The sequence below is a fragment of the Ictalurus punctatus genome, unplaced genomic scaffold (genome assembly GCF_001660625.3).
Source record: "Ictalurus punctatus breed USDA103 unplaced genomic scaffold, Coco_2.0 Super-Scaffold_100060, whole genome shotgun sequence".
Classification (NCBI taxonomy): Eukaryota; Metazoa; Chordata; class Actinopteri; order Siluriformes; family Ictaluridae; genus Ictalurus; species Ictalurus punctatus.
Genome location: NW_026521090.1, coordinates 1194165 through 1214405, shown reverse-complemented (window position 1 = coordinate 1214405; position 20241 = coordinate 1194165). Strand labels below are relative to the sequence as shown.

The following is a 20241-nucleotide window of genomic DNA, read 5'->3' as shown; positions in this document are numbered from 1 at the left end:
ATTCTGAACATTCATCACGAGATCTAACGTGAAGTGCGAAGCAGACAGAAGACAATAGATGTTGTAGGGCAAGAGTGAAATCTTCCACCATTGTCAAATTTGATAAGTAAATATTTGTTCATATTGATTTCATCACTTGTAAAAACAACATGTACTATATAATAGTATATTGTTTATAATAGAAAACAATACAAGTATTGTTTACGTCGTTTCTACATCGAATTAAACCGCAGCTAACCCACACATAGTTTGGCTAATCTTATTATATTGTTGCTAGCCAGCGAACTAAAGCTAAATGTCTATAAAAGTAACGAAACAAAACTAGCTACGTATTATTTCTTCTAGTCACTTAATACATGTTTAATATATCAACAATTTCTCTCCATGAGTTGCAAAAATCAGCGGGGAGGTTAGCCTGAGGAAGATATTCACAGGCGACATGATAAGCTATCCTCCAAGATATTGCTACATATCACAATATGTAAATATGTGTTTGTGCAACGCATTCAGTGTTAATTTATCTATTTGATTTTATTTCTTTTTTAATGTGAATGCGAGAATACAGAGCAGGAAGTGTGTGCTGTTACAAGAGCAAAAACAGTGAGAGAGAACTTAATTAAGTGCTCGCGCACTGTGTAGTGATGTGTCGTTCATGAACGAATCGTTCATTTTGAGCGAATCTTTAATATGATTCGGGAACAATGAGTTGTCTCAGAGAGTGATTCGTTCATTTTTGGACGCGTATGCGCAGCAACATCCCCACAGGTTCTATACCGGAAACAGAAATGATTAGTTCACCTCTGGAGTCTTTGGTTCACTTCACAGCACCACTGCCTTCGGAATATGGGGCAGTCACATGATGAACGAATGCCTCGAACCTGAAGACTTGAAACGTGAACTAATCAAATGTGACGTGACAAAAGAAGAACGACTCGGATCGGGAGGTGAGGTGAACTAACAGACTGCGTAGCCTAATGCTATGTAATTAAATAATAATTTATGTTTCTCATAATTCGGCCTTGGTTGCATTAGCCTATAGTTTATTTTTTATTCCAAATGTGATCAACGTTTGCATAAGTCCTAAATGTGTTGCGGAATTTAACATGTAACATTTTAATTTTATTCTGCTGAAATGAACGAAATGACTAAAAAAAAAAAGATTAGTTCATTTTGCTGAACGAGATTTAAAGATCCAAGTCATTAAAATGATCCGAACTTCCCATCACTGAACTGTCTGACTCGGGCACCCGCATGCTTTCTGTGTGGGCGCGTGCTCTGTGATGTGTGCTTGCGTTAACACAGGTGAGTGGTCAAGTAAACAAATTTACAGGCCAAGTCCTGTCTTAAGTGGATGAAAACAGTCATATACTACAATGCATTGTCTATAATATCGTTAAAGTTAATAAAACAACAAAGGAAAAGATCATTGCTCATCATTGCTCTGAGTTACTTTACTCCTGAATGGTTGTGTTAATATTTGTCACTATGCTTGCACTTAGATTTTAAGCAGTTTAAGTATGCAAGTCTTTAAACGTAATATATATATATATATATATATATATATATATATATATATATATATATATATATATATAAACTTGTAATTTTCTGATGCTCCTGCTTCCACTGTAATGCGAATGTGGTGTGGTGTGCCGTGATTACACGTCACCCTTGTTAACTACGTGGCCAATGAGCTCTCGTCCTACCATAGTATATAAGCTGTTGTTTAGGCCTTACGGAATGTGTCATGGTCGAAAACCCGTCCCTTCCTTTTGTTGCTACGGACTGCAGAGTGTGATGTTGGGCTGTGGAGACTGTGCATGTGTGGTGTGCTGCTTGCTCTCAGTGCGGTGTGCCGTCAGGGCTCTCATCTGTGTAGCATGGCAGTTTAATGTAGCCCCGGTCGGAGCGCCAGCTGCTGCTGTCACAACTATTAAAGAATAGTTTATCATAATAAAGAAGCGATCATATGATTTTCGTATGTGCCGTCGTGAGTATTAAATGGTCTGCATTTATATAGCCCTTATATCCAAAGCACTTTACACTGTGTCTCATTCACACACCAGTGGTAGCAGAGCTGCCATGCAAGATGCTAACTTGCCATCAGGAGCAACTTGGAGTTCAGTGTCTTGCCCAAGGACACTTCGGCTTGTGGAGTCAAGTGGGCCGGGAATCGAACCACCAACCCTATGATTAGTGGACAACCCGCTCTACCACCTGATCCACAGCCATGTCCTTGATCTTGCATGCGTTAAGGCAGGCTGAATGAGTGCGGTCGTTTTGGTATAGCACCCCCCCTCACTCGCGGAGCCACGTTGCTGCTCTGAGGCTGCTTTTGGCTGCTTTTGGCTGCTTTGGGCTGCTTTGGGCTGCTTTTGGCTGCTTGATTCTGTTTGGTTTTGCTGCTTTGTTTTGTTGTTTTGTTTTGTGTTGGTTACTGTCACTAAGATCAGTTTTCTTTAATTCAACAGTGTTGTAACAGTCTTTATCAATTATGCTGATACTGCTATGTGGTAGTAGATGTTTTGGTCAGCTTTGGTAAACTTGCTACCTGCAATCAGTTTGAGTGTGGGGTTATCTCTACCACCATGATTAAGTTTGTCTTTGTTTTGTTTCATTCTCTTGTTTGTCTGCTTTGAGCATATTGTAATTAATTTTTCTTGTGTTTTTGTTTTCTCCTTGTAGGAGCTGAGTGCTTCCAGAGGCTGGGGGAGGTCCTTTGCTGCACCTTGGGCTTTACTTAATTAAGGGTTGTTATTATTGCTGTGTTTATTTGCGGTGAATTTTGCGGGTATGATTCTGATTAGTGGGGTGATTTTCCCTTTTGTACAGCTGGTGCTGTCGTGCTAGCCTGCCCTTCATACAGGAAGCCTCAGTTCTCCTATGATTATTGTTCATTTTCTCTTGTGACTGTTTTATTTGACCAACGCCTGACTGTGTTGGCTGCTATTTTAAAAAAATAATTCTTGGCCAGTTTTTTTAACTTCAAAATAAAATGTATTTTTGTATGGAAACCCATGCGTCTTGCCTGTTCTAAGTGGAACATATTTGTGTGTCTATATTTGGGTTATTTTCACAGTTTTCTCGGGGTGGCTTAGTTGTTGCAAAACGAGCCACATTGCTGCACTCCCTCATTAGCTTTGCTTACAATATCAATATGTATATGAGCGGCTGGCCATGAAATATATCAAGAGATTTGGTGAGAATCTATTACTTTGGTCCTGATCTTGCTTGTGTACACTGTTTATTACATTTTTTAATGACTTTTTTTCTTCATAGAATTATTTCAGGCACAGAAGTAAATTTGTCTTTTTTGTCATACCCAATATGTAAAAAATATTAAACTTGCATTTTTTGTTCTTTTACCTAAAGTAAAATGTAACTTTATGGACTTGGCAGCAGTGCTGTAGTACTTTGGAATGGAACCTTATGACCTTTGACCTGCACTGTGAAAATTCAAATGCCTTTTTTTTCAGTGTTGTTTAACATGTTTCTGTGTTATGTTTGTTTGATGTTCTGTAATGACTGAATGTCAGCACAGAATTCACCAGACTTGTGTCGATGGACCTGAGCAAGTTCTTTTATGAGGGTCTTGACAAACACGCCTCAAAGCTGCTGTATTTGTACCGCTCAAGGCGCTATGCAGACATCACAGAAATGAGTGCCACACTGGAGAGCCTGGATTAAAATGTGAGTAGATTTATTTCAAGTGTACTTGTTTTGTAAATACTTTGGTCATTTCCTTTCTTGCTATTTCTCTTTTCCTGCATAATTTGAATATAAAACATTTGTTCTTTTGAGGCATCAAATCAACGGAAGAGGGTTGCAGTACAGTTGGGGCTGCCACTGTCCATGCGGGAGAATCCATCTCAGTTCATAAAGATCTGTGAGGTAAGTGTCTGTGAGGAAAGTAAGAAGGGATGTTGGAAGATATTCAGATAACAGAAGTCCATGTATTGATATTTCCAGATATTTTGATGGAGTTTACCTTATTTTATTTTCATGACAGATGATAAATTTCAGGACATTGTACTGTATTTTTTTTTTTACCACCTTCTAATATTAATGCATCTTGTGTGATAACTAGTAAAGTTAAGATCGCTTCACTCATGCTGTTCTTAAGTCGTTGAGCTTGTGAGGTGGTATGTGTGAAAGCACATTTTAAAGTTTGTTGTTGTTTTTAATACAGCACACAGATTCTGAAGAAGAGTCAATCAAGGGCGTGACTGTTGGAATCATTACAGTTGTGGATGATGTGATGGACCCTATTCCATGTGACTGCAGTGATGTACAGTGAGGGAAAGAAGTATTTGATCCCCTGCTGATTTGGTACGTTTGCCCACTGACAAAGAAATGATCAGTCTATAATTTTAATGGTAGTTGTATTTGAACAGTGAGAGACAGAATAACAACAAAAAAATCCAGAAAAACGCATGTCAAAAATTTTATAAATTGATTTGCATTTTAATGACCCCCTCTCAATCAGAAAGATTTCTGGCTCCCAGGTGTCTTTTATACAAGTAACGAGCTGAGATTAGGAGCACACTCTTAAAGGGAGTGCTCCTAATATCAGTTTGTTAGCTGTATAAAAGACACCTGTCCACTGAAGCAATCAATCAGTCAGATTCCAAACTCTCCACCATGGCCAAGACCAAAGAGCTCTCCAAGGATGTCAGGGACAAGATTGTAGACCTACACAAGTCTGGAATGGGCTACAAGATCATTGCCAAGCAGCTTGGTGAGAAGGGGACAACAGTTGGTGCGATTATTCGCAAATGGAAGAAGCACAAAAGAACTGTCAATCTCCCTCGGCCTGGGGCTCCATGCAAGATCTCACCTCGTGGAGTTGCAATGATCATGAGAACAGTGAGGAATCAGCCCAGAACTACACTGGAGGATCTTGTCAATGATCTCAAGGCAGCTGGGACCATAGTCACCAAGAAAACAATTGGTAACACACTACGCCGTGAAGGACTGAAATCCTGCAGCCAGCGCAAGGTCCGCTGCTCAAGAAAGCACATATACATGCCCGTCTGAAGTTTGCCAATGAACATCTGAATGATTCAGAGGACAACTGGGTGAAAGTGTTGAGGTCAGATGAGACCAAAATGGAGCTCTTTGGCATCAACTCAACTCGCCGTGTTTGGAGGAGGAGGAATGCTGCCTATGACCCCTGGAACACCATCCTCACCGTCAAACATGGAGGTGGAAACATTATGCTTTGGTGTTTTTTTTTTCTGCTAAGGGGACAGGACAACTTCACCGCATCAAAGGGACGATGGACGGGGCCATGTACCGTCAAATCTTGGGTGAAAACCTCCTACCCTCAGCCAGGGCATTGAAAATGGGTCGTGGATGGGTATTCCAGCATGACAATGACCCAAAACACACAGCCAAGGCAACAAAGGAGTGGCTCAAGAAGAAGCACATTAAGGTCCTGGAGTGGCCTAGCCAGTCTCCAGACCTTAATCCCATAGAAAATCTGTGGAGGGAGCTGAAGGTTCGAGTTGCCAAACATCAGCCTCGAAACCTTAATGACTTGGAGAAGATCTGCAAAGAGGAGTGGGACAAAATCCCTCCTGAGATGTGTGCAAACCTGGTGGCCAACTACAAGAAACGTCTGACCTCTGTGATTGCCAACAAGGGTTTTTAAACCAAGTACTAAGTCATGTTTTGCAGAGGGGTCAAATACTTATTTCCCTCATTAAAATGCAAATCAATTTATATCATTTTTGACATGCGTTTTTCTGGATTTTTTTGTTGTTATTCTGTCTCTCACTGTTCAAATAAATCTACCATTAAAATTATAGACGCATCATTTCTTTGTCAGTGGGCAAACGTACAAAATCAGCAGGGGATCAAATACTTTTTTCCCTCACTGTAGCTCTTGTAATGGAAGAAGTTGTGGTTCTACGCAATTTTGGTTATGTACCAAATGCATTTGTCAACTTGATGGGATTGCTTTATGCACTTAACATAAACTACCCCAAAAACTTCAAATACATGTTTGAGGTCATTCAGAGGCTGTTCATGAACATCGGAGCTGATGCCTGCAGTGCACGAGTACATTCACTTAAAAATAAACTGCTGAAGTAGAGATGGGTATTATGCATTTCTGTAAAAGAGATTTCATGTGGTGTTGAGTTATGTGTATGTTAGTTTCTAGGAGAGTTTTGTTTTATATTTTCACCTTTAAACACTGGGCAAATGAAATGTAATTTTGCTAGGCAAAAACAGATTTCTGCTTGCGTTTTCTGTTTATTTTGAGAAATTCATGTCATTTAATGTTTTTGTTTTTTTTTACAATTGTAATAGATTTTTATTTACTCAAATTGATCTTACCACAATATAAAAACCTTTTGCTTAAAGAGTTAAAAGAAACACTGGCTATTGTAGCTCTGGATATTTGAATCTGTTTGACTTGTTCTGTTTACATTTGTAAATTTATAAGTGAAACAATTGATCAAGTCTTTCATATGGAAAAATGGGTTGCTATTTATTTGGTTGAACTTGCTAATGTAAGTTAGGAAAATAAGCCACATTAAGTTAAATGAACTTGAATTTTAGTACAGATAGCTTGAAAAAGTTAAGTTCACCCTACTTTTATAACAGTATTTCAACTGTACTCGGGAAGTCTGCATTACTTGAAACGAGTAGTTGGGTCAATTATTTAATTATGTCAACAAAACTTTTTAAGTTGAAATTACTTATTGTACATAAATACAACTTAACTAAGTCAAAGCAAAAAGACAACTCAATAAGTTGCGAACAAAATATTTATTTATTTATTTATTTTTAAACAGCGTATGCAATGGGGCCTTCACTACACCAAGTTCAATACCCTGAACTAGAACATCTACACCACAGCTAGAGTGCTCAGACAAAGGAAGGACACCTTCCACCATAAAGGACTGAGCGGCTCCGGGGTCTCTCAGAATACACAGTGGTTTACGGTCAGAGAGCAAAACTACGCCATCCAGAATAAAAGCTTCAAATGCAGCATCAACTGAGGAAAGTGAATGCAAACTGTCAGTGTTGTCATTGTACCTGCACTAAAACCACACTCTTAGGACTGTTTGTGCTTTCCGTCGATTTTTGCATATTAAAACGGGACCAGCAGCAATGAGGTGACCAGATTCGCGACAGTAAAAACATTCACGGGACTCACTAGCACTTCTAGATGCGCTCACAGGAGCGTTGGAGCTGTAGCTGCGATCAGATACATCACCAAGCGGAGCGGAAAATACAGTTTTGTGCGTGAGCACAAACTCATCAGCCAAAACGGCAGCATCAGCGAGTGAAGAGACTTTTTGCTCATTCAAATAAACCACAAGTTTGTCAGAAATACAGGTCTTAAATTCTTCCAGCAGGATCAATTCTTTTAACTGATCTAAAGTAACGACCTTATCTGCGGCGCACCGCTTATCAAAGAACGCAGACTTTTCACGCGCGAACTCAACATATGTTTGGCCGGCGGTTTTGGCATGCTTTCGAAATTTCTGCTGGTAAGCTTCAGGGACAAGTTCATATGCCCGTAACACATCTGATTTAACTGTCTCATACTCCAAGCTTTGTTCCACCGTTAGAGCAGAACATACTTCTTGAGCTTTTCCCACAAACTTGCACTGTAGCAATAAAGACCAAATATTTCTAGGCCACTGCAGAGTGGCAGCAGTGCGCTCAAACACAGGGAAATAGGTGTCCACCTCACTTTCCCTAAACACAGGAACTAAAGCAATGTGTTTACTAACATCAAAACCAGCAGGACTCTCAGACGAGGTGCCACGAGGCGCAAGCTCTAGCACAGGCGATGACTGATGAACAGGCAGAGGAAGCGCAGGTGCAGGAGACGCAGGTGAACCGGGAGCTGGCCTATTTCACAGCGACAACTCTAACTCCAGCGCCTTCAGCTTTACCTCCTTCTTGGTTTCCAGCTCCAGTGTGTGGAACTGTATCTGAGCTTGATACTGCTGATGACAAGGTCAAGTTTCTTCAGTTGCAGCGCGAGCATGGGTTCCTCTAATGGAGAGTCTACTACCGCGGGATCTGTGCGCGTCGGTTCCTCGGGCTTGGTCCCAGCCTCCGCTGCAGCCAAATCCTCGGAACCACTGACCGGTGATGCAACACCCGCCTCGGTAGGCTCAAGCATGACTCGCTGTTTTACAAGCTCCTCATACAGCAGCTTTTTGATGTCTTGCTTAGTGGCGCTCCGTGCAGCCGATACGCTGTAAAAGTCCGCAAGGAGCAACAGATCATCCTTACAGCATCGCTCAAACTGCTCTAACGTGGACAAAAGGTAAACTGATCCAGGTTAAATTTTGTAGCCATATCTTATAACCTGTACGTACGTACGTACACACACACACACACACACACACACACACACACACAAAAAAAAAAAAAAAAACCGCCAGACAAACGCGCCGAAAGAGAAACGGGACGAAAGGAGGGAAAGCACAGGATGAGCCACCAATTCTGTTATGGTCTAGGTCAGGCCGCAACATACAATAAAAAAAGGAAAGGGTTGGCGAGACCAAGAGTGTGTTTGCTTTGTTTTAGTCACCTTTTATATATCTCTAGTGGTTTTCACTTCAGAAGCCGACCAGGCCAAAACAATAAACAAAAATACCCTCTAACTGTGCAGAAACAAAACTAACGAAACAAGAAAAAGAAACCGAAAACTTTACAATGTACATCTCCTCCATTTGAATTTTTGTTGTTGTTATAATGGTAATTTACTTTTTACTTACAAGGAAAGAAAACAAAATAAAATGCACCGTCTTCCCTCACTCCCCAGCTAACCCAGAACCAGGAGAAAAGCAGAATCAACATAAATGGCGCTGACTTCCTACTAACTACTCTTAACCATGCACTATTTACACAGGTGACTATTAGTGTGTTAATTAACAAAATAATATGTACATATAAACACAAGAGTATCACTCGAATCGTAACCGGGCAGAGCAAAAACAAAGTCGAATCAGGCATAAGGTCATACACGAAAAGCACTTCTCACTATACATAAAGCAATGGCAATGATCTGTCCTGGGATGGAGACTGACGAGGCTTAAGTACACTTCCGGAAACGTGCAGCCAACCAATCCTTGCGCACAAGGCCGGAGAAGGCGTGGACAAGATGTGATCATCCACTAGCAAGCCGGAAGGTGACGCATGCATGTGCCGGGCCTACAGAAGGGGAGGAGACAAAAGAAACCCATCCCACCACCGGCACAGACACACAAATGGCACATAGAGCAAATATAAATACATTGGAGAACGTAACACCTATATAAATGAGTCGTAGCAGCTAGAAACAGAACGCCAATGCTAGTTTTCATGCTAGGATTAAGTGTTTTATGTGCTGTTATTTAACCTGGTAATGTCCTAATGAAATGCTTTATTTTTCACTGACTTGATAAACATTCTCAAGACTTAGGAAGTTACTATTTTGAATGTTTGGTTAGATGTAGGCTTTGATTAGAGATAGATATGAGTTATAAACTGTATTAAAACCTGTTACGCTCCTACTTTTTCACGAAGTAGAACTGAAAATTTAGCAATGTACATCTCCATTTGACTTTTTGTTGTTGTAGTTGTTGTTATAAACGTAATTGACTTTTTCTTTCTTTTTCTTTTTTTTAAGTACCACTTTGGTCTTTTATACTGCATAGCAAAAACAAAACAGTCAACCAACAAATAAAGAAATAAATGATTAACATCTGGTAGAGAAAGGAGATGGGCTCAAGCCACCATTCCCTGAGTGTCAGCGCGAACTACAAACATGGCCGACGAGGACTACACTTCCCAGACACGCACACATTTTCCGGAATTCTGATTGCGGACAAGTGCACTCACTCACTAACACAGCATTTAAGAGGAAGTTCGCGCAGTAGTAGCTCGTGAAGTAAACGCTCAGAATTCTCATCTCTGGTGCTCACCAAGCCTTTGTACTCGTTTCTCGACCACGATTACCTGCCTTGCCCAGTGTTGACTGTTTGCCCGAACACCTGACCTTCTTCTGTCTTCCGTATTCGCCTTCAGCCTGACCCTCACCTTCCTGTTTCAGCACCACCTGTGCTTGCTTCCTGACAATTTACCGTAACGTAACACTGAGCCAGATTACTACTATACTTTCACAATCACTTCTAGATGTAGACAAATTTTCCACTATTCACTCAATATGGAAGCTGTCTTGGAATTATCTCTAGGGCTGGGCTTGCATCATTGAGGGGGAGGTTTGTATAATAAATTAAAAAATAAAAAAGTAGTTATACTATTTATGGTACGGATTATGGAAACACTTTTCAATCAAACTCTTCAGAACAGTTGTACAGGCGAAAGACCTGTAATGAATATAACATCATTTACTGCAATAACTAATTAGAAATGACGTGGGTTTTTTAATGTTTTCATTTTGTTTGCCCCGGTGCATTATGGGAGTTCCATTGCATCATATATGTGTCTGTTATAAATCCGTGTATCATTGGTTCTTCATTATTTCTTAATATTTGCATTATGGAAACTGCATCCTATTCTTTCACCTTACTTAAAGCCATCAATGATGCATTTATAAAGGGAAGCACAACACAACTACAGGACAATTAGGACAAGGAAAGTGAGAGAAATAGAATGATTATTTTTTATTATTTTTAAAAAAATACAACTGTGTTCAAGATCACAGCAAAAAGACAGTAGAGGAAACATAAAGGAAAAAAATATTTCACATTTCCTGTTTAAATTCAACAGTTAAATCACATGAACTGAAGACATTGTGACTTTTTGAAACCGGTCGTTACATTTTTGAGTCAAACGGAGCAGGTAGTGATGAAGAAGCTGCCACGAAAGATCATTTCTGTTCCTGGAAGAGTTAAAAAAAAAAAAAAAAACATTAAATCCTAAATGTATGAAAAATAAACATTATGTACATTTTATGTCTAATTACAGTGAACCTGACGGAGAGTGACGCTCACAGAGGCGAAGTGTTCACGCTACAGCAAATTTCACCGGTTGACGCTAAACTCGCTCACTTAGGAGGTGCGTTTCTCTGTCCCGGGATATTCCTAGCACTGTGTGTGAAAGCTCCTGAGCTGTCCAGCATGGAGACATGTGTGTATGTTGATGTGTACACAGTACCAGTGGTCAGGATGTACTCTTGTGTCAGAGTTTCTCGTTCTCCTGAAAAACACACGTGCGCGCGCACACACACACACAGTGGAATTGTAAAGCAAAACATTGGAATATATATCTTAATCACATCTCATAGTCCTTTTATCGAGTCTGAATCAGTTTGACTGATTCATTTCGAGTTGATTCAGAATCAAATCACTTTCTAGTGAGAATCAAATACTCATCTCAGTCTAGTTCGTTTGGAAGTGTGCGACTCTCACTAGAAAATTATTTGACTCCGAATCGTCTCGAAACGAATCAAACCGATTCAGACTGGACAAATGGACTAATAGAAGAGAAAGAGCAACAGGAAAGAGGACAGCCTTCCTGCTGAAAGCAAACCGGATCAGAACCTTACATTAGATTGTTTTCTATATTTTTATTTTAAATCAGTTGTGTTGTTTCTCTTTCTGCACTGGATTGAGGAAACAGCAATAATAAATAAATGAATGAATAAATAAATAAATAGATCTGTCCAGCTTCCTCCTCTTCGTCCCCCAGATTGACGTGTGGGTGACAGATTGACAGATTTAAATAAAAGATGTCTGGGCAAACTGTGACCTCCTGGAGTTAAAAGTGAGCATCCAAGGAAATTTACTGTGTTAACTGCACTACATTCTGCAGTCACACAGCACCAGAAAAAATATGTCCATCTACTGTACATGTTAACACACAAACCAAGCTTTTGAGTATTAGTTACCCTGTCTTACTGTACAAAGCACCTGCAAATAATAAAGCAAGTAACTAAAAGTTCATCCATCATTTCACTTCCACTAATCAGTCTTTTGACCAGTCTAAAATTAAAAAGACTAAAAAGAAACTCAGACTTAGCAAGAAGAACTAAAGATATGTTTTCTGTCATCTCTGTGAATGAACTGACACACTTTAGGCCATTTGACCAGCAGTGCTCTAATGAGATTAATCAAAGAGAGTACACAGTGCCCAATTGTTATATTTAGAAAGACTTGACCTGAGAGGTCAGTAATGTTAACGCCCTTGAAAAAAGAAAACTATTATAAAGCAACCAACTTGTCTTTTTTCTTTATTTGCCTTTTAGATTTTTAATTATTTAAATGTTATTTTAATTGTGCAGTAGCATATTAACACTTTATAGTGTTAGAGGCAACTCATTTAATAGTACGCAATTAACACTATGAGATTTAATGAATTACTCCTATGAGAATTAATTTCTAACACTACACACTGGTGTTGAGAAACTAACACTTGAGTAATGTTCAATTTCAAATATACAAAGAGTTGATGTGAAATCTATTAAAGTGTTAAAATGACACTGTGGAGTGTGGACCCCTCGGGACACTTTAAAAGTGTTGAAATGAACTCCAATACAGTGGATTTGTTTCTGTGGATTTTACTGTGTATGTACATTTTATAATGTTAAAGTGCACAGCTTGATTTCTATTATAATAACATTATTAATGTATTTCTAATGTTATTAGACATGTCATTCTCATCACTGCTCCTAGATAACTTAGTGTTCCCTAGGTGGCCTCATCTATTTCACTTCGAGAATATCCACAAATAGGGAAGAACATTACCTTTATCTTTGTAATGTATACAATAATGATCATGAACGGGTTAAAAAAGGGACACAGTAATATAAACCATATAATATTTCTTACCCCACTCGGGCCTAACTACAAATGTACTCTTATGACAGAATACCGCTGCTGGGAAATTGCCGTTCCTGAGGTTGGGCCCAGGAGGGCAGTCAAGCTCCATCCAGCACAACACACAACGCCGCCTGAAACAGAAGGTAGGTTTGGGCTATTTTACAGACACAGCTCATCACTGTGCATTGTATTGTTCGGACATAACCACAATTAACGGCTCTTCTATAAAAACAAACATTATGTAATATTCATAGCACTATATTTATACTAAAAATAAAAAAATTAATAAGTAACCTTTTTATAATGTTGATAGAAAGCCTTTTACATCATTTACACACACACACACACACACACACACACACATATATATATATATATATGTATATGTATATATATATATTTTATATATATATATATATGTATGTATGTATATATATATATATATATATATATATATATATATATATATATATATATATATATATATATATATCCTTTTCTCTCCATACCACGTTCTAATATTTAAACTGGACACACGAGGGCAGTCAAGCTCCATCCAGCACAAGACACAACGCCGCCTGGAACAGAAGGCAGATTTGGGCTACTGTACACAGACACAGCTCATCGGCGTTATTACTGTGCATTGTCTAGTTTTCACATAAGGACAATACACGGCTCTTCTGCACTGTTCATCATCATCTATAAAACAAACAAAACATTATGAAATATACATAGCAGTATATTTATCATAATAAAGTTCACTCATTAATAACGAATAATAAACATTTCTATATGTTGATAGAAATATAAAGCATTATATATGTGTATATATATATATATATATATATATATATATATAAATATATATATATATATATATATATATATATATATATATATATATATATATATATATATATATATATATATGTGTGTGTGTGTGTGTGTCCCCTTCTCTTTGTACCACATTCTAAATATTCAAACAGCCCGAGAAATGAAATTAGCTGTTTTCTGAGACGATGAAGTGGCTCTTAAAAGAGCCCTTGTGTATATTAGACGGAGTTGTCATTTAAGCGCGTTCTGCACGAATACGGCTGGCCAGCTGAATATCCTTGAGAGAGATGGAGAAATGTGAAAAGCTAGCACACTGGCTATGTGTTTCGCAACCATGAGCTGTATTTCAACGCTTTTTGGCCACAGCATGCTGCCTCACGAACGTCCCAATTCATGCCCCCCTTTTCCACAGTCGTTGTGTATATCCAGGTAAGGATAAAAGTTACATTTCCATCCATCCATCTTCTATACCGCGTAATCCTTCTCAGGGTCACGGGTGAAAGTTACATTTTCCAAATAAATTTAACTAGCTGAGATGGGCAGTCCATAGGTAGTCGGTACCTAGCCGACCAAGGATTGGATTGCATTGCGACGGCTCAACTATGGAATTGTCCCGTTCTGTGAGATCTTTAGGCCGTCTCGCCGCATTGTCACCCTTCAGTTTATATGACAGCACAGCTCATACCTCAAGACTTGAATAAAATCTATTTGAGAAGCAGTCTTCTAGTCAGCGGACATTAACCTCGGAAGAGGTGGCCGAGAGGTTATGGCGATGAATTGCTAATCTGTTGTGCTCTGCATGCGTGGGTTCAACTCCCATCTGCGTTGCAAACTTGTCACTTTGCCTCCTCTTTCCAGCAATGTCTGGCTTTGTTGCAGTCTGTCTCACACCTACAAGGCTTACAAACGGGAAGCTTTGTACAGGTCCCTGAGCTAGCACTAGAGAGGGTGGAGAAATGTGAAAAGCTAGCACTGTGGCTACATGTTTTGCAACCGTGAGCTGTATTTCAATGCTTTTTGGCCACAGCTGCTGTAAGGCTCTTGCGTCTCTGGAGGTCCATCAACGCAGAATGCATTCCGCAGTCCAGACGACAGGGGCAAAGAACCTGCACCGAAACCTCTTTATTGCTCCACACACCGGGATGTAATTTCATATGCGTGAGCTATGTCAGCAAGAGGTTAAGGTGATGAGCTGCCAATCCGCTGGGCACAGCCCATGTGGGTTTGGATCCTATTTTTCTTGTAAAGACCTTGCTTAAGCGCATTCTGTAAGGGAAGCGTGCATGGTGCAGACATTGTTGGCGTCTGCATGAGCAGTTAGTCTGAAGGGGAAATTAGGGTCAGGTGTTTTCAATCAACGGGATGACAATCAGGTGTGAGTGAGCACCCTGTCTTATTTGAAGAACGGGGATCTATCAAAGTCTGATCTTCACAACACATGTTTGTGGAAGTGTACCATGGTATGAAAAAAGGAAGTTTGTGAGGATCTCAGAAAAAGAGTTGTTGATTCTCATCAGGCTGGAAAAGTTCAAAAAAATATCTCTAAAGTGTTTGGACTCCACCAATCCACAGTCAGACAGGTTGTGTACAAATGAAGGAAATTCACGAGCATGGTTACCCTCCCCAGGCGTGGTCAAGGACCAAAGATCACTCCAAGAGCAAGACATGTAATTGTCCACGAGGTCACAACGGATCCCAGGGTAACTTCTAAGCAACTAAAGGCCTCTCTCGCATAGGCAAATGTTAATGTTCATGAGTCCACCATAATGCGTACACTGAACAACAATGGTGTGCATGGCAGGATGGCAAGGAGAAAGCCACTGCTTTCTATAAAGAACATTGCTTCCTGCATGCAGTTTGCTAAAGATCACATGGACAAGACACAAGGCTACTCGAAAAAACGTTTTGTGGACAGGTGAGACCAAACTAGAACTTTTTGGTTTAAATGAGAAGGGTTATGTTTGGGGGAAGGAAAACACTGCATTCCAGCATAAGACCCGTATCCCATTTCTGGAAAATGGTGGTGGCAGCATTGCAGTTTGGGCCTGTTTCGCTGCATCTGGGCCAGGACGGCTTGCCATCATAGATGGAACAATGAATTCTGAATGATACCAGCAAATTCTAAAAGAAAATGTCAGGACATCTGTCCGTAAACTGGATCTCAAGAGAAAGTGGGCCGTGCAGCAAGATAACAACCCTAACCACACAAGTCGTTCTACCAAAGGATGGTTAAAGAAGAATAAAGTCAATGTTTTGGAATGGCCAAGTCAAGGTCCTGACCTTAATCCAATAGAAATGCTGTGGAAGGACCTGAAGCAAGCACCTCATGTGAGGAAACCCACCCATATCCTGTTTCTTTAATTAGGTTCTCTTTATCTACTTTTAATACTTGTGTGAAAATCTTATGATGTTTTAGGTCCCGGTAATGAAGATGTATAGAAAGGTCTAAAGGGTTCACAAACCTTCAAGCACCACTGTAAGTGGGATGTAAGATCATAGCAGAAGAACTCTTCCGCAAACACTACCGATGTGACCATGGGGTCTTAAGCCTAGACGAATCGCGTCCAAAAGACCACGCCTTAGCTCTGTCTTCAGCTGGAAATGATTAGATGTCCCCGGCAGAGCTGGTTAAGTGAAAGGCACTTGAGTCTCACAACAGCCCATTTGTCGCGCCCATGCCAGATATCTTGTTGTCCGGCGGAATGACCCAGTCACCTTCTTACCACGAACGGGTTTACCACCACGTCAGCCTGGGGTAGTGTGGCCGAGTGGTCCAAGGTGCTGGATTTAGGCTCCAGTCTCTTTGGGGGCATGGGTTCAAATACCACTGCTGCCAGGGTAGTTAGCTGAAAGTAGTTCTGCTTAACTTTCCCGGAGTGGAAAGTAGTTATGCTCAACTTTCCTTAATTTCTCCAGTTAATTCTCAATGGTAGTCCTTATCACTACGGATACAATATATTTTTCACCACATGTTGATTCCATGGCGCTGTTCCGAAGCTTGGTGTTCTCTTTTCCGTTTTTTTTTTTTTTTTTTTTTTTGAAGATCTACATTTTGAATTGCCTCCGCTACCGCGTAAACCAGTTAATACTTTATTGGCTTTATTTTTTTCGGCTTTCATCTCTTTTTGTTTATTTCTTTTTTCCCCAGACAGCGATTAACATTCTTCATTTTACCTGAGAATAAAAAGCGCTCTTAAGCGGCAGGTAAAGTGAACTGTACACTTACATTTACAATTATTCATTTAGCAGATGCTTTTAACCAAAGCGACTTATAAATAACAAAATTGCTTATTTACTCAAAAGAAACATCGGTATATTATGAATATCATTTGAATGGTTTAAACTATATATGTAGGGTCAATTCAGGAATATCATTATACGTTTGTATGCCGAGTGAAATTTCTATTGTCTACTGTTCAGTGTCTGTTGTTTGTTCAGTAGTCAAACACACAGTAAAATAAAGTCTTTTGGTAACAAGTGAGCAGATCACATGTTAGATTAAGTTAGAATATATTAGAGTAGATGTGTATCTTTTCAATAGTTGTATAATTAAATTTTGGGTCATTGATCTTTTGCTCTAATATGAAACCTGTCAAGTTATTTTAAAAGAATCAGTTACCATAATTTTACTTTACAAAACATAATGCATAACTAAGTAAATTCTTTTTATATATTTATTTATGTTAATTGTTCATATCTATGGGTACTATTCAGGCCATCAGCATGAAGAAAAAAAAAATCCCTGGGAGAATCAACGTGTCCTTCAGGAGAGGCCCATCAGGTGATTTACTTTGGGGCTCATCTGAAGAGGCAAGAAGCATTAAAGACAATCCTTCTTTGCAAGAGAAGTCAACACCTCAAAGAGAAGATGTGGTCAGGAACAATACAGCCTCCCACTCCATTCAATCCACCTGCTAGTGGTGTTCCTGAAGACGTACCTCTGACAGGCAGCAGTTGAGAAGACACCAAAAAAACAAATTAGATCCTGTTTAGCTTGTGGTCAGCCAAATTCTCGTTACATGAGTGATGGCTCCTCTGTACATTTCTTTTAGTAGGCTGGTGATGTTAAATACTTCTACTGCTCCAGGAGTACCTGGTGCACCTGTCTTCAAGGCATACTCTGCAGAGGGCCTTCTGGTCATCTGTGCAGGTTCTGCCACCAGCCACTAAAACAAGGACCCAATAGCCCTCATATCCACACTGGTTTCCCTGGAGCGGCAGGCAAATACATTTACTGTGCTTCTACAGTGCTCTCCCTGTATCAGGCACAGGGAATGAATGCAGAGACGACATGGGCAGAGTTTCAGCAGTCCTCATTCTATGAGGCTGAGAGGCAGAGGTGGATTGTTGAAAAGAGAAAATAACTTTGTTGTGAAACACAGTGTTTAAGGTCTGTGCATGGCATGTCTGATTGCAAGCCAAGCACAAGGTTGGATTTTGGTAAATAGTTACAAATCCTGTATAATACTGTTGTCCATGAATCTCATCCTACGTCTTCTGTGTTTGTTCTCTCTCTCTCTCTCTCTCTCTCTCTCTCTCTCTCTCTCTCTCTCTCTCTCTCTCTCTCTCTCTCTCTCTCTCTCTCTCTCTACCATTGTGGAATTGTGTATAGACAACATTGTATTTAAAAAAACAAAAACAAAATTGTCCTGTGTATTTGTAAATATTTTTTATCTAGCTTGTATTTGTAAATGTTTTAAAATCTTAGTCCTTATTTGGAATACATTTCCAATAACTTACTATAACACACCCTGCATATATTATTTAGATAGTTATTTTAATTTTGACAAACTGTTAATTTCACATTCTTCTTTAACAGTTAATTTTACACACTGAAAGAGTATCGGAATAGTAAATGTTGACAATGCCGCTTTTAAAAAATTACATAGATACAATATGTAACAGATAAAATAATATAAATATTTGAACGGATGTTTTTACGTTAGGTTCGTCCGACCCTCCTCCTGGATTATCCTCGCTTTCTATTGGCTAGTCAGCGCTCTACACCTACGTGTGACTGGCCCCCGCGTGGCAGGTGAGAATTACGTGTGGTAGGTTAGAGTTTGACCACTGAACCACCAATGCTTATCTTAAAGGATTAAAGACAATGCAGAGTGTGCTTTTCATTAAGTATTGTTCTGATTAAACAGTTTGGTTTCAAAATAGAAAAGGAACATCCTAAGTCTCTTGTATATTTCAGCAGCATGGAGTTGGTCTAGTTTGGGCAGAAATGATAAGGCTTGTAATGTTCTTTTGTTGAAGGATTAACTTTCAAAACTCACATCTGCATTGACTGGGAATTGAACCCGGGCCTCCCACGTGGCAGGCGAGAATTCTACCATTGAACCACCAATGCTTATCAGCAGTCACACACTATATTTCCAGATACTGTATAATATTATAATATCTCCTCTCTGCTCAACACGCATGTAATACAGTCTACATACCGTAGAGCAGTGTTTTTCAACCACTGTGCCGTGGCACACTAGTGTGTCGTGAGAGATCGTCATTCGTGCCGTGAGAAATTGTCCAGTTTCACTTAGTCTTAAAATTCTTTTTTATTAAAATTTATTAATTATTATCTGCAAATAATAAGCCATGGTTGAGTGTCTGTGCTGTAATATAGTGACTAGCAGAGTAACGTAATATTCGTCTAGGTGGCAGTAGGTAATTGCCTCCTACCTTCTTAGAGACAAGAGAATTAGTGACACATGCGACAGGTCGTGGTGGCAGTGATGGAGAAGTTTTTAAAAAGGAAAAATGCAAACTCCGAACTGGGCCCTGGACAAGATTGTGACCCAGGTGAAGGGCCTAGTATGAGTGGTGGTAAAAAGAAAGCAAAGACGGTGAGCTCGAGGCAATACAGCGAAAGTTATCTTTCGTTAGGATTTACGTTCACCAGCGATGAGATGACCCCGACTCCATTATGCTTGGTGTGTGGCGAGAAGCTGTCCAATAGCGCCATGGTGCCAAGCAAGCTTAAACGCTATCTCCAAGCGAAACACCCGTCGCTTCAAAACAAGCCGATGGACTATTTTGTTTGCCTGCGTGAAAACACCGAAACAGGCAACATTAATGAGAAAAACCACAAAGGTAAATTAGAAAGCCCTCAAAGCTAGTTGCTGAACTTGTAGCTAAATGAAAAAAGTCCCACACTGTGGCAGAGACGTTAATACTACCTGCCCGCAAAGACACTGTCAACGAGATACTCGGCCCTGACGCAGTTAAAGACATATCTAAACTCCCGCTCTCAGATAACACAATCACCAGACGTACTGATGACATGTCTACAGACATCGAAAGCCATGTTTTGGAAAAAATACGCATCAGTAGGAAATTTGCGTTGCAACTCGATGAGTCTACGGATATTCTCAGCTCTTGGCCAATGTGCGTTTTGTGGATGGAGATGCCATTAGAGAAAACTTCCTATTTTGTAAGGCACTGCCAGAAAAAACAACAGGAGAGGAAATTTTTTGGGTCAAATCGGAATATCTTGACCAGGGAGGACTTACGTGGGAAAATTGCACAAGTGTTTGCACTGATGGAGCTGCAGCCATGGTCGGGCACACCTAAGGCTTTGTTAGCAGAGTGAAGGAAAGAAACCCAGATC

At 39.8% G+C, this 20241-nt stretch overlaps 1 long non-coding RNA gene and 1 other non-coding gene across 2 annotated transcripts; one reads left to right on the top strand and one right to left on the bottom strand.

Moving 5' to 3' along the window:
• The first annotated feature begins 798 nt into the window (after window positions 1–798).
• LOC108261471 (uncharacterized) lies at window positions 799–4300 on the top strand. The gene is made up of 5 exons (XR_001811505.3): window positions 799–944; window positions 2686–2750; window positions 3542–3690; window positions 3802–3891; window positions 4190–4300. It is a non-coding gene; the product is annotated as an uncharacterized LOC108261471 (long non-coding RNA).
• Window positions 4301–18916: 14616 nt separating this feature from the next.
• On the bottom strand, window positions 18917–18987 carry trnag-gcc (transfer RNA glycine (anticodon GCC)). Its single transcript has one exon. It is a non-coding gene; the product is annotated as a tRNA-Gly (tRNA).
• Between the last annotated feature and the right edge of the window lie 1254 nt (window positions 18988–20241).